Source organism: Cervus elaphus, chromosome 23 (assembly GCF_910594005.1).
Source record: "Cervus elaphus chromosome 23, mCerEla1.1, whole genome shotgun sequence".
NCBI classification, from domain to species: domain Eukaryota; kingdom Metazoa; phylum Chordata; class Mammalia; order Artiodactyla; family Cervidae; genus Cervus; species Cervus elaphus.
This window is the reverse complement of record NC_057837.1, coordinates 3,319,356-3,333,455: the sequence shown is the minus strand read 5'-3', so window position 1 is coordinate 3,333,455 and position 14,100 is coordinate 3,319,356. Positions and strand designations below refer to the sequence as shown.

The window sequence follows — 14,100 nt, the reverse complement described above, 5'->3', positions numbered from 1 at the left end:
ATGGTGAAGGACAGGGAAGCCTGGTGAGCTGCAGTCTGTGGGGTTGCAAAGAGTTGGACATGACTGAGTGACTTGTACTTCACTTTACTTCCTGCCCCTGGAACCGCCTGTTGCCTCTGCCTACAGTGTTCTTTGCTCAGAATTTCTGTTGGCTAGCATTCTCACCACTCAAATTGCAGCCAAAATGTTACATGATCCTTTTGGTTTATTTTCTTCACAATATTAAGTAAAATTTCTATATATAACATCTAGAGACCTGAAAACATAGACATATTCCATTTATGGAGTTTATATGGAGTTTATTCCATTTATAGAGACACAGTTGTGTCTCTCCCACTAGTAGCCAGTCTTCACCGCATAGAAGCTTTATATTTTGATTATCATTGTCTCTCAGTCACCCAGAACCTGATTTCTATGAGGAGTCAATAAATATTTGCTCAATAAATGATGACTGAAGGTTAAAAACTTGAGTGGAAGAAACAAAGAAAACGCCTAGGTTTCTGGTTTGAGCAACCTTCGTCTGAGATGGAGTACTCAGGATGGGATCCAGACTGGTTAGGAAGTATAGACGGCTAGGTTTTGAACATGCTGAGTTAGAATTCACAAGGGGATGGGAAACCTTATTCAGGCAGAGATCTGAGCCTGGTGCATGGGAATGATGAGGTTTTTGTCAGTTGCAGTCAGCCCACGACTGGGTGAGGGCAAGGAGGAAGGTGTTCCAGTAAGTGACCACCACAGTCAGATTTGTGCTGGGGCCCTTCCTTTCTTCCTTCTCCTCTGCCTGCTGTTTATACTCTGTGCTTCCTCTTTTGCTGTGGAAAGCATCAGCTATCATGTGGCACGTGGCTTTTATGTTCTGCTTGCTGTAGCCCCTCTGTTCCCTTCTAATCTGTTTACAATGTGTGATGGACTAGGAATTGATGAGGCAATTTGTTAGAACCATGTGTATAAATAGGCTCCCAGTAAGTCCCAAGCTGCTTGAGAACTCATCCTCTTGGCCTTTGGGGCTTGGCTTGGTGACATTTATTTTTGCTGGCATTTATGGCTTGTTTCATTATTATTCGCCTTTTCTGGTTAGGTGCATGGATGTCTTACCTCACACATACATCACATACAGAATAGGATAAGATGCTCCTCTAAAGCTTACTGCTTACACTGAGTTGATGCAACCTCATTTGTGAGGATAGAGACATGCTTCAGTGTTGTCTCTGAGTGCAATGCCCCTACAAATAACTAGCAGCGTATGTCCAATTAAGATACAAGGATGAATTAAGCAGCCACAGGCTTGCATCTCTCTGCTGAAGCTTGGAAATGCTGAGGAGAGAGCAAATGTCTTGTGTAGTGTTCTTTGTGACCAACTGATAAGACTGACCCCCTTGGGGGAAACAGAAGTCCTGCCCTCTAGTCCTGGGTTGCCCGTAGATTGTATAGCATCTCTGATCCTCAGGAGGGTCACAACATACACACACATCTCAGTACGTGTGGGTGGCCCTGGAGCATCTTGGAAAACCCCTATCTAAATATCCCTGTGGACAGTCTCAAAAGGTAGTGGAAAGAATGGAATTCCTCAAATTGAAGTTCATGTTTGGAGTCTGGATATTCTGAAATCATATGGAAATCCACAGGGTGTGTGTGTCCAGGTGCATTTTTCCCTTGTAGGGAGAGATCCACAGAGTTCATGAACGTCTCAAAGGAGCCTATGAGGCAAGTGTGATTGGTTAGAAAGAGGAGGGGTACAGTGAAAAGGGTGTACATTGGAAACCAGATCTGTTGCTCCCCCCGCCCCACCCCACCTTGTGTTTCCTCCTCCTCTGCGACATTATCTATACAAAGGAGTTGAATAAACCTTGACAAGCCACCTACCTAGCTTATGCCTTGCTCTCTTCACCTGTGAAATGGGGATAAGAATACTGCACACTTCACCGACTGTGTGAAGCAGAAATGAGATCAGCTTTGTAAAGAATTTAGCCAAGTCTCTTCACACAGGCTGGCCATGAATAAATCAAACATCTGTGGGTTTCAGCTCATCCATAAGACAAGGTTTACATTTCGGGTGTTCTTTACTGTCCCCTACAATTTTAAGTCTCAGAAAAATCTAGAAGGGAGGGAGGGTATGACGTCATTTCAAAAGTCCAGGTGACAGGGACGAAGGTGCCGAGCTCACCTCTTAGTTGCCTCGAGGATCAGGAGCCAAGGATGTCATCGCCCCGACGCGCCTCCTCTCGAGGGGGCGGGTTTTGGCGCGGGTCCCAGACTCGACCCTGGGCTCCCCCAGCCCGGCTTGGGCGGCCAGTCGTGAATGGTGTCCCTTTGGGCAGAGCAGGCTAGCAGGCGCGTGGGGTTGCGGGGAAGCGAGTGTGTGTGTCCTTGGGCTCCGGAACCGCCGAGGGCGAACGCGCGGCCAGGTCTCCGCAGGGGGCGGGGGAGGGGCCGGCGGCCTGGACGATTGTGAGGTCCAGGCGAGCGTGAGAGGCCTGCTGCCACGGCAACCGGCCAGGTGCGCGGGGCGGGGCGGGGCGGGGCGGCAGAGTCTCGTCTCCGCCCACCGCCCGCCGCCCTGCCCACGGGGTGGCCCGGTCCTGGAGGGGGGCCCCCGACTAGGATGCGGGAGGGGGTCAGCGCTCACAGAGCGGATGGCGGGGCGGGGGGGAGCGGGGGGGGGAGCTGCGGCCCTTGCTGCGGTCTCCAGGAGGCCTCCCCTCCTCATCCTCTTTTCCCACCTCCTGCCCTCATTCAAAAAGTAATTTAATCAGAAAGATAAAGCTCATATAGCGTGTTAGTAGCTCAGTCGTGTCCAACACTTTGCGACCCCATGGACTGTGGCCCGTCAGACTCCTCTGTCCATGAGATCTCCAAGCAAGAATAGTGGAGTGGATTGCCATTCCCTTCTCCAGGGGATCTTCCCGACTCAGGTTTGGAACCCAGGTCTCCTGCGCTGCAAGGAGATTCTTTACTGTCTGAGCTACAGGGAAGCCTTAAGCTCAAATAGCATTGATTAATTAAATTAGTTAATTAAACAGTAAAGTTAAATGAAAATACAATATATTATACAATAAAATGAAAAGGGAATCTACCTGTCAGAGGAGATAACTGCTGTAGATTCTTACAAATTTTCTTTCTCATGGATCCTAGAAATGTTCTTTTCATACTCTAAGAAATGTATATATATACACATATACTTAAAAAATTTATGTACAAACAGGACAAAATATATCATGGAGATAATTTTATTTCAGGGCCTACAAAATTGCCCTAATATCCCTACCCACCCCCCAATCCCCCAACACATACACACTATTTTGGAGGCAAATTCTGAAAGTTTTATTTGTTCATGTGAATATAAAATATGTATGCTTTTTAAAATAGTATGTAATAGCTTCTAATTAAAAGCAATAGTTCCTTATCCCACCTATCTTCTAGTTTACACTTTATTTAAAAATATGATTGAGGACTATTCCATGAACACAGGAGAGCAATCAGTTAATATATAACACATGGAAAGTATGAAGAATGAAACCATACCATGGCTAAAGAGAAAGCAGTCTGCCTCGAGAGCCTGGGTTTTTCTGCTATACTGCATCTGCCCTTTTCTGACCTCAGAGATAACCACTATTGTGAATTTTGTACTGATCATCCCCTGGCTTTTGAAAAATGTGTTGCTTTCTATGAAAACTTCCCTAAATAATATGTATTCAGTATTGCATGTTTTCAGAATTTATAAAAATGGTACAGAATAGTGTGTTATTGTTTTGATGTTTTTTTCAACATCTTATTTTTGAAATGTATATTTTTGATATGTTTAATTGTTGCTCCTTTATCTTAACAGCTGTAAACTCTTCCATTGTATCACCATTCCATTCCCTATCTAAATCTGTTCTACTACTGTTGAGTATTTAGGCTGTCTCCAGTATTTATTATTAAAAGCAATGATGTTATAATCATGTTTGTACGTGTCTTTAGATTCTCAAGTTCAAGAGTGTCTTTAAGGTATATACTTAAGAGTGAAATTTCTGGGTCATAGGTCTTTTATAATGTCAAGATAATGTCAACTTGTTTTCCAGGTGTGTATAACAATTTAGACTCCAGTTACAAGTATGTGTCTTAGCCAAAATTTGCTTTTGTTACACTTTTAACTTTTTGCCAGTCTATTTCATGATTTTATTTTGTATGCTCTGATTACTAATTGTTGGTCTAAAAGCTTTGATTGCATGTATCTATTTATTGGAAAGCTACACTATTCACCCTCAAGCAGGCACCACACAACTCAGATTATTTTAATAGAATCAGGGCACTATTTCTTTTATTACTGTTTCTCAACGTAGGGAAAGCCTCACATTTAGGTTTGGCTTGTTGATCTAGTGGGGTTTGTCAGTGAAGAGGAAGTCACTCACTTGGGTCTCAGTTTGTAAAACCAGAATATTATCAGCTACCCTTACAAGCTGTAAAGGAAGTAGGCTTAATATGAATGATCTCGGGAATTCCCTGGCAGTCCAGGGGTTAGGGCTTGTGTTTTCATTGCCAAGGGTGAAGGTTTGATCCCTCACAGGGCATAAGCCTCAAGCCACAAGATGTGGCCAAATATGAAAAACAAACAGACAAAACAAAAAACAATAAATGAGCTCATCTTGGCTCTGGTGGACAAATGTGACTGATTCTTGGGGAATGCTTCAGTAGATGAACAATTCAAACTCTCTATTACAGGTCATCAGTGGATTTTTACCACGGTAGTCTTCCTCATTCTGGAGACAAAGTTGATGCTGATGTTCAGCTCTGGAGAAGGTTCCTAAAGTTATTTGAGGATTTGGTAGGTTTGGGAAGAGACACACCTAGAAGTCCAAGGGAACAGATTAGTCATGTGTAAACTATGCTTGGACTTATCATAACTCTTGGTGCAAATATTCTGAGTAGAAGTTGGGCAAATGTTTGTTAGTTGATCAAGACCTTGGAGATAAACAAAGCAGTCTGACTCACTCTTATAAGATGGTTTCAGGGAAATTTTCCCCTGAAAGGGTAATCTCTGGGTTCAGTAAAAATTCTCTTTGATTTTATGAGCAGGTAGCTGAAAAGTAGCTTGGCAATAGATAATCATGTTTGATTGTAACCTTTTTGTAGCCTAGGGAGGTTAGTTTGCCTGAGCAGTATATTGATAAATACCAGCTTCCTCTAATGAGGCAGCAGGCATACAAGGGTAAAATTTTAGAAATTCCACGTTAGTAAATAGACAACCTTTCCCCCTCTTTCACCAGAGATCTTAACAACACAGAATAGTGCTTAACTTGAACTTTATTTTTTCCCCTTAGCCATTTGGCAGCAGAGTTGTCAGAACTTGGGCAACACAAAGAAAAAAAAAATGGGAGGAAAGGGCATTAATAGAATATAAACTAATGAAAACTTGACAGAAAAGTTTATGGAGTTTTTACTGTTGGGTAGGAAAAGCCTTTCCTCTACCCTTCTAGGTCCTTCTGAGTGGTCTGAGAATTAAATTGACGAGACAGATTAACAGGAGAAAATCAACCAAAAGTTTAGTAACATGTATACAGGCGAGAGACCCAAGAAAACTGAGCTCACTTGCCAATATGGCAGGAGCCCTCACCTTTAAGGCATTTAATGCCATCTTCAGCCAAAGACAAAAGAGGTTGTTGGGGATAGGGGTTTGGGGCTTCAAAGGGGAGAGAAACGATTCAAGTGGAGATGAAAGAGCAAATATTTGGTAAACAAAATATTTGAAGAAACAAGATAAAGAACAGGCCCTTCATCAAATTATTCAGTCTGTGAAAAGAGTGAAAGTGTTAGTTGCTCAGTCCTGTCCAACTCCTTGCGACTGTATGGACTGTAGCCCGCCAGGCTCCTCTGTCCGTGGAATTCTCCAGGCAAGAATACTGGAGTGGGTTGCCATTCCTTTCTCTAGGGAATCTTCCCAACCCGGGTCTCCTGCATTGCAGGCACATTCTTTAGCATCTGAGCCAGAATGGGGAGGTCAAAAGAAAGATGCCCTGACTCTTGAGGCCTTGATTGTTTTTATCTCAAAATAATCTACCTGACAAAGATACTTGGGGTGGCAAATTTTGCTACCCTATGCCTGAAGCCATGCCCCATAGAGTTAACAGAAGGTGATAAACTAACAGAAATTCTTGAGCTTGTCTTACAAAACAAGAGATATTCTCAGTAACAGCTTGTTAAAACCCCTTTGCTTATAAACTGCCTTCATTAATTAAGCTTGCTTTAGTTATTTTCCTTCTTTTTTTCTCTTTGATTGCATTCCTTCCCAGCTTCACACAGCCCAGTTGCTTTATAGAAACTTGAATCTGGCCCAGTCCCAGGCAGCAGGTTGGGATCATCAACCCTAAAACAGGCCCTGGGCAGGTGTCTGATGATGGCTCATTGACCTCAGATGATGGGAAATCACCCTCACATGCCAAGTGGCTCCATTTTAAATATACAGAAACATGTAACCCAAATGCACAGGCTCAGAACATCAATGACCTCACCTTTCCCCCTTCTTCCAAAAATCATACCCTGTTCCCTACTTCCTCCATAAATATCCCCAATCCCTTGCCTTCAAGGAGTTGGATCTGAGACTAGTTCTCCTCTCTCCTCACGTGGCTGCTTTGTGAATAAGCTCAGTTACAAACCTCTGCGTCTCAGCCTTTGGCTTGCTGAGGATTGAGCACACACATCTGGTTTGGTAGCACACCTACATTCCCAACACAAACTGGGAGACAGATGGGTGCATGGGCTAAGTTCTCTGTCCATAATCTAACTTGTGCTTCACTCTTTATCTGATATTAAATAAAACTTTATCTTTAAATTACAACTATGTAATTTAGTATTTCTTACATAGTCCCAGGCTTTCTACAAAATGCTTGATAAATAAAAGTAATTCTACTGAATTATCTCACACATCTTTATTAAAGCAGACCATGGAATAGTCATTCCATAGATGCAATTATATCAGTTAAATGTGAAAAATATTGAAATATGAATTCATATCTGTATGGCATGCCAGAGGGTGATAGAACATTTAATTGGAAGTAAAATTTACTGAATCATTGTGGACCTTTTCATAAGATGAAAACAAGGTAGAGTTTGTTGTTATTCTTATATTTTCACAAATATTTACAAATTTCATCTTTTATCACATTCATGTGTTAATAGTTTTCCCCTCTAAAAATACTAAACCTCTCAGGGTACCTCTGTGCTGTTGGGAAGGTTATTTACCATTTTACACTGCACATTTAAAATTTTTGTGTTATACAAGTAAATGATGGATCGATAAGGATTGATGGATTGATAAGAAAGGATTTCCCTTTCTTTTCAAAAGGGAAATGAAAACATGTCAAATAGCTTTGAAATGGAAAATAAATTAGTTGACAATGAAGAATTCTGCTTAATGCTTCTGGAACCAAGTCCCCCTAAACCTGAGCTCCTCTGCTGAGTTTATCATTAACCTCTGTCCAAAACCGTATTCACTTTCTTGCTGTGCCCCTGTTCCCCTTGGAATTGAGGAGAATCAAAGAAAAGAAGGGGTTGAAACTCAGCAAGGCCCTGCAGGGCCCACCTACAAGAGTCCCTTTTTGTCTCTCACTTCTTGTTTTTGAAAGCAATAACAACAAATTCCTCTAAGCTTTATTTGAGTTCCAAAGAACAGTCTCAAGTAGTGAAGGAACACACAAAAGAAAAGCAGTTAAGCAAGAAAAGTAGTGATAGCTTAAGCAATAGCTTAAACAGTAATTTAAGCAATAGCTTAAACTCTGCAAAACAGAGTTCTAGTTCCTCCTCAGGAGATAGACATACCATGCCTTATCTTTGAATTGTTTTGCAGAAACTAAGACCCCTCCCCTCCCACCAAGGTGGAGAATGGTGGCTTCCTGCTGACCACAGCACCTAGACCCCAGACTGTTTGGCATCTGATTATTAAGATTCATGAACATCACCTTGTTACCTCACCACCAACCAATGAGAAGAAAGTCCATGAACTGCCACGTGGTACATGCGTGTGTGCTCCATGAACTGCCCTGCCTGTGTGCTCAGTCATGTCTGACTCTTTGCAACCCTGTGGAATGTAGCCCATCAGGCTGCTCTATTCATGGACATTTCCAGACAAGAATATTGGAATTGTGAGGCGAGGAGAAGTAATGCCATGGCAGGCAGCTTAGATTAGGAGTAGGCCTTCCTACTTCTGGGTGGTAAGATTATCAGGCCACCTGGATCAGCTTTCGCTTAACACTGACTGCTGTTTGCCAATTAGGAATGGGGCGGAAACCCCCGGGAAAGTCCCGCGTGCGAAAGTTTTGACCAATGAAATTGCTTTGCAATCTGCTTAAACCAACTACCAACGGCGTGTGCTCACCCTATAAATTTGTGTAACAGCTTGGGCTCAGGGTTCTCTGACCCCGCACCACTGCGTTGGATGCGGCAGGAGCCCTGACTTGAGTCAGCAATAAACTTCCCTTTTTGCAAGTTGCATTGTCTTGGAGGCCTTCTCTCTTCCCGCTTGGGGATTCGGACATCGGGCATAACAGGAATGGGTTGCCATTTCCTACTCCAGGAAACCGTCCCAACCCAGGAACTGAACCCACACCTCCCGTGTCTCCTGCATTGGCAGATAGCTTCTTGACCACTGAGCCACCTGGGAAGTTGTGAACTGCCACGCTCACTGTAAACATTGTCTTTGAAAAACTTCCCTTGAAAGCCACTGGTAAGTTTGTCTCTTCTGACCATGAACTGCCCTTTCTCCTTGCTTGCTGCTACTGTTGTGTTGTGCTGTCATGTCAAACTCTTTGCAACCCCATGGACTGAAGCCTTCCAGGCTCCTCTGTCCATGGAATTTTCTAGGCTAGGATACTGGAGCAGGTTGCCATTTCCTCCTCCAGGGGATCTTCTCAACCCAGGGACTGAACCTGCGTCTCTTGCATTGCAGGGGAATTCTTTACCACTGTGCCACCTAGGAAGCCTTTTTCCTTGCTTCAGTTCAGTTCAGTTCAGTTGCTCAATTGTGTCTAACTCTTCACAACTGCAGCACGCCAGGCCTCCCTGTCCACCACCAACTCCCGAGTTTGCTCAAACTCATGTCCATCGAGTCGGTGATGCCATCCAACCATCTCATCCTCTGTTGTCCCCTTCTCCTCCTGCCTTCAATCTTTCCCAGCATCAGGGTTGCTTCAAATGAGTCACTTCTTCGCATAAGGTGGAAAAAGTACTGGAGCTTCAGCCTCAGCATCAGGCCTTCCAATGAGCACCCAGGACTGATCTCCTTCAGGATGGACTGGCTGGATCTCCTTGCATCCAGGGGGTTCTCTTTCCTTGCTTGGTGCCCTGCAAATAAACACTATATTTTTTGTTGCTGCAACCTGGTGTCAGTAAAGTGGCCTTGCTTAGTGGTGGCAAGTGGACCTGACCCAAGTTTGGTCTGTCAATGCTTCGATTAAGAATTTAGATTGATCCATGTTCATTATAGCAGTTAGCAAACAATCCCTGAGTTGAAGAAATATTGAGCAACTCTCCTTTAGAATATGAACAGTTTGTAGATAAATGTATTTATGTCAGGATCTGCACTTTTCTCTGATCATATGTGGAAATGATCGTGAATCTGAAGTAAACACCTCAAAAATTCTCTTGATCCACAGTGAAGAAAGAAGAGCAAAAGGATGTTCCTTACTCCTTGACTCTATTAGGGGTGAGATATAATCCACTGCAGTTGCCCACAAACAGTGCACTCGGAGAGGAATTCAGGATGAAAAATAAGACAAGGCACTCTGTGCTTTGGATAAGTAGTCCTCTTCGATAGTTTGATGTATATTTGAGGGAGAATGCTAATGAACCTAGATTCTTGCATCTTCCCATACATAGCAAAACACTAAAATCATTAACTCCACATACATGTTCTTTGTGATTAGCAATAATCTTTCACCAAGATGTATGATTGACTGCATGTGTTCCCTAGCCATGAATCATATATAAACTTGCTTTCTCCTTGTCTCCTTGGAGCAGTTTCTTTGGGACTAACTGAGTCATTGTCTCCTAGGTTATAGTCCTCAGTAGGATCCTTAATAAAACTTAAACTCACAACTTTTATGTCGTGCATTTTAATTTGACACCAGCATATTTTCATTATTCATAGGCTACTAGTATACTAAATTCTTAAAGAGACAGGAATACCCGACCACCTTACCTGTCTTCTTAGACGTCTATATGCAGTTCAAGAAGCAACAGTTAGAACCGGACATGGAACAACAGACTGGTTCCAAATCGGGAAAGGAGTACATCAAGGCTGTATATTGTCACCCTGCTTATTTAACTTATGCAGAGTACATCATGCAAATGCCAGGCTGAATGAATAACATGCTGGAATCACTGCCAGGAGAAATATCAACAACCTCAGATATGCAGATGATACCACTTTAATAGCAGAAAGAAAAGAGGAACTGAAAAGCCTCTTGATGGAGGAGAGGAGAGTGAAACAGCTGGCTTAAAATTCAGTATTCAAAAAATGAAGATCATGACATCTGGCAAATACATGGGGGAAACAATGGAAACGGTGACAGATTTTAATTTCTTGGGCTCCAAACTCAGTGCGTATGGTGACCGCAGCCACAAAATTAAGATGCTTGCTCCTTGGAAGAAAAACTGTGACAACCTAGAAAACATGTTAAAAGGCAAAGACATCAGTAATAAAGGCAATGGTATAATTAAGGTAGAAATGAAGCAATATGTGTAGAAAAAATATTTCCATATTCACTTTTGAGAAAAGTTATAGTAAAACAGAAGGATTAGCTTATAGTACTAGGGTGGGAATATTAAGTTATTTAAATTCTTATTTGTGTTTATTAATTAATTAACATGTAATCTAAATGACATATATACAAGCTTTTCACACATATTTTATGTACATACATATATGTGCATGTGTGTCCATATACATGTATGCATACCTATGAAAACAAAATTGTATTTCAGAATCTGTTAGTGCCTTTGTTCTGAAATCTTACCTGGAAGAAAATACAGCTTATATTGTATCCTTGTAACAATAAGAGACGTGTTGATATAAATGATAAAAATTTTTAACAGAGGTTAAAAACAAAACAAAACAAGAGAAAAAGAAAAGCAAAGACATCACTTTGTTGACAAATGTCTACATAGTCAAATCCATGGTTTTTCCAGTAGTCATGTATGGATGTGAGAGTTGGACCATAAAGACGACTGCATAGTAAAGAATTGATGCTTTCAAACTGTGGTGTTGGAGAAACACTTGAGAGTCCCTTGGACAGCAAGATGGTCAAACCAGTCAATCTTAAGGGAAATCAACCCTGAATGTTCATTGGAAGGACGGATGCTGAAGCTCCAATACTTTGGCCACCTGATGTGAAGGGTCAACTCATTGGAAAAGACCCTGATGCTGGGAAAGATTGAGGGCAGGGGGAGAAAGGGGTGACAGAGGATGAGATGGTTGGATGGCATCATGACTCAATTGACACAAGTTTGAGCAAACTTCGGGAGATGGTGAAGGACAGAGAAGCCTGGTGTGCTGCAGTCCATGGTGTGGCAAAGAGTCGGACATGACTTAGTGACTGAACAACAGCTGGTATTACTTAGATCCTGTTGGAGGGAAAGAAAATTTTCCTCACCCCTCTAAGTTCTTCTGGATGATCTAAGAATTAAATTGATATGATATAGATTAACAAGAGAATATACATTATTTAAGACATATGGGAACTACACATACATGAGAGGGTCAGAGAACCTCACATATATCAGAGGATCAGAAACAGAAGTGTAAAATGAGTTCTATATACCATCCTGAGCTAAGGAATGGGATAGGGGCTTGGGGCTTCTGAGCACAGAAGGGTCTTTCACAGGATGATAAGAAAAAAAAAGGGAGGGGGGATCGGGATGGGGAATACGTGTAAATCTATGGCTGATTCATATCAATGTATGACAAAACCCACTGGGGAAAAAAAAAATAAATAAAGGAAAAAAAAAAAAAAAGATGTCTGGTAACCAAATTGCCCTGCTATATAGATGAGGGTACTTAGATAAAGTATATCTGTAGTAATAAGTCCTTCCTGGGAAGGAGACCCAGCTTAAATTCATCTGGGTAGTTAAAGGAAGAGCGGCAGTTTCTTTTAAACCTTCAGGATCTTGATTTCTATTAGCTCAAAATAATCCTCATCCAAAAGTACACATTTTAGGGGAAGTTCATTCTGAACCTCTACACCATGTATTTGGCTATTTTTAAATTCACTGTATTGATCTTTTAGAATACATTAAATTTCTTGCATGAGTATATTTTTATCATTTGTCTTATATTCCTATTAATTTCTGCTTAATGTATTTAGCTGCCATATTGTTTGTGCATATAAATTTATGACATATCTGATGCCTAACTTTTGCCTTTTATTGTTAAATAACGTCTCTTCTTAGATAATGTTCATAACTTTTCCTTCTTCCTAGTTCAATATTCATTTCTTTTTTGTTTGCTATACCTCAATCTCTTATTTTTAAACTTTTTTTTATCAATGTATTTGGTTTATTCTACTATAATATCTTTTTCTTTATTTTTCTGATTTATTCAAATTCCTCCTTGCTAACTTAGGAAATCTGATAGGCTTTTCTATCTGATTAATAACCGCCTTCCATTTTCAGTCACTAATAATCTATTATTTTATTTTATAAAAATAGTATAACTTTCCCCCACCTATCTCCATATGTTCTGTTCACTTATGCTTCCCTTAATCTAAAAACAATTTCACTTCCCCATTTTACTTTTCCACCCCTAGATGAGATCTTGGGAATGATCTTGTTATATCCCTCCAGTCTTCTTAGCGAGATTCCCTCCAAGCCCAATTGCAACTCTTGAGTTGGCCAAGATAATTTAGAGTTTCAAATCTGAGACAGTTGCATTATTGACAGTATGACTCTTCTATGTCAACACGTATGACATAGTCCTAAGAAACCAATCTTTTCTCACCGAAAGGCCAGTTTCACATTGTTCTTATGAGCTTGGGCACCAGAGTCATTATCTGGGCTTGTGTCTCAGCTTCCTTGCCTGCTAACCATGTGTGATACTGTGATTTATAGTAAGAAATATCTTTGGTCTTCACCCCCATTTCTGGCACAGAGCTCCTGAAACCCTTGGAATTCCTAAACGATGAGAGAAACAAAGACGTCTTTTTGTTATGTTAATGAGGTGACCTTTGAACCCCACCTAAGGATGGGGACTGGTTTTCAGGAGAAACACCCTTGTGATTAGCAGGTTGGAGCTTCTAATCCCAACCCCCTACCTCCGGAGAGGGAAGAGGGGTTGGAGGATGAATCAATCACCAATGGCCAATTAGCTAATCAATCACAGCTATGTCATAAAGCCTCCATAAACCCCCAAAAGGATGAGATTTAGAGAGCTTCCAGGTAGAACCAGGAAGTTTCCATGTGCCACTGTGCGGGTGTTCAGACTCCACAGAAACAGTAACTCCTTTGTCAGGACTCAGGACTTTGCCCTATGGATCTCTTCATCTGGCTATTGATTAATATCCTTTAATATTGTTTGTAATACACCAACAATGTAGTGAGCAGACACTGAGTCTTTTGAGCCATTCTAGCAAATTAACCAAATCCAAAGAAGGGATCATGGGAACCTCCAATGTACAGCAGTTTTGTCAGAAATCTAGGTGACAACCTTGACTTACTATTGGCATCTGAAGTGAAGGGCAGTCTTGTGGGAATGAACCCTCTACCCTGATGGTAACATGGGTAGATAGTATCAGAATTGAGTTGAATTGTAGGACACCCATGGGATTCTCTTGCTTTTTCTATGATCCAATGATGGCAATTTGATCTGGTTCCTCTGCCTTTTCTAAATCCAGCTTGAACATCTGGAAGTTCTCAGTTCACATACTGTTGAAGCCTCACTTGGAGGATTTTGAGCATTACTTAGCTAGCTTGTGAGATGAGTGCAACTGTGTGGTAGTTTGAAGATTCTTTGGCATTGCCTTTCTTTGGGATTAGAATGAAAATGGAGCTTTTCCAGTCCTGTGGCCACTGCTAAGTTTTCAAAATTTGCTGGCATATTGAGTGCAGCACTTTCACAGCATCACCTTTTAGGAT

General features: G+C 41.6%; 1 protein-coding gene across 3 annotated transcripts in view; it reads right to left on the bottom strand.

Moving 5' to 3' along the window:
- The window catches only part of ANKEF1 (ankyrin repeat and EF-hand domain containing 1), an 87,982-nt gene that overhangs the window by 22,641 nt on the left and 51,241 nt on the right, over positions 1-14,100 (bottom strand). For 2 of the 3 annotated variants that reach the window (XM_043884628.1, XM_043884631.1), the window contains exon 1: positions 2,165-2,840. The exons of the other annotated variant lie outside the window; for it this stretch is intronic. The gene's annotated coding sequence lies outside the window, so the exon portion shown is untranslated. Of the gene's footprint in view, positions 1-2,164; positions 2,841-14,100 lie in introns of those variants that run through there. 3 annotated transcript variants of the gene reach the window in all.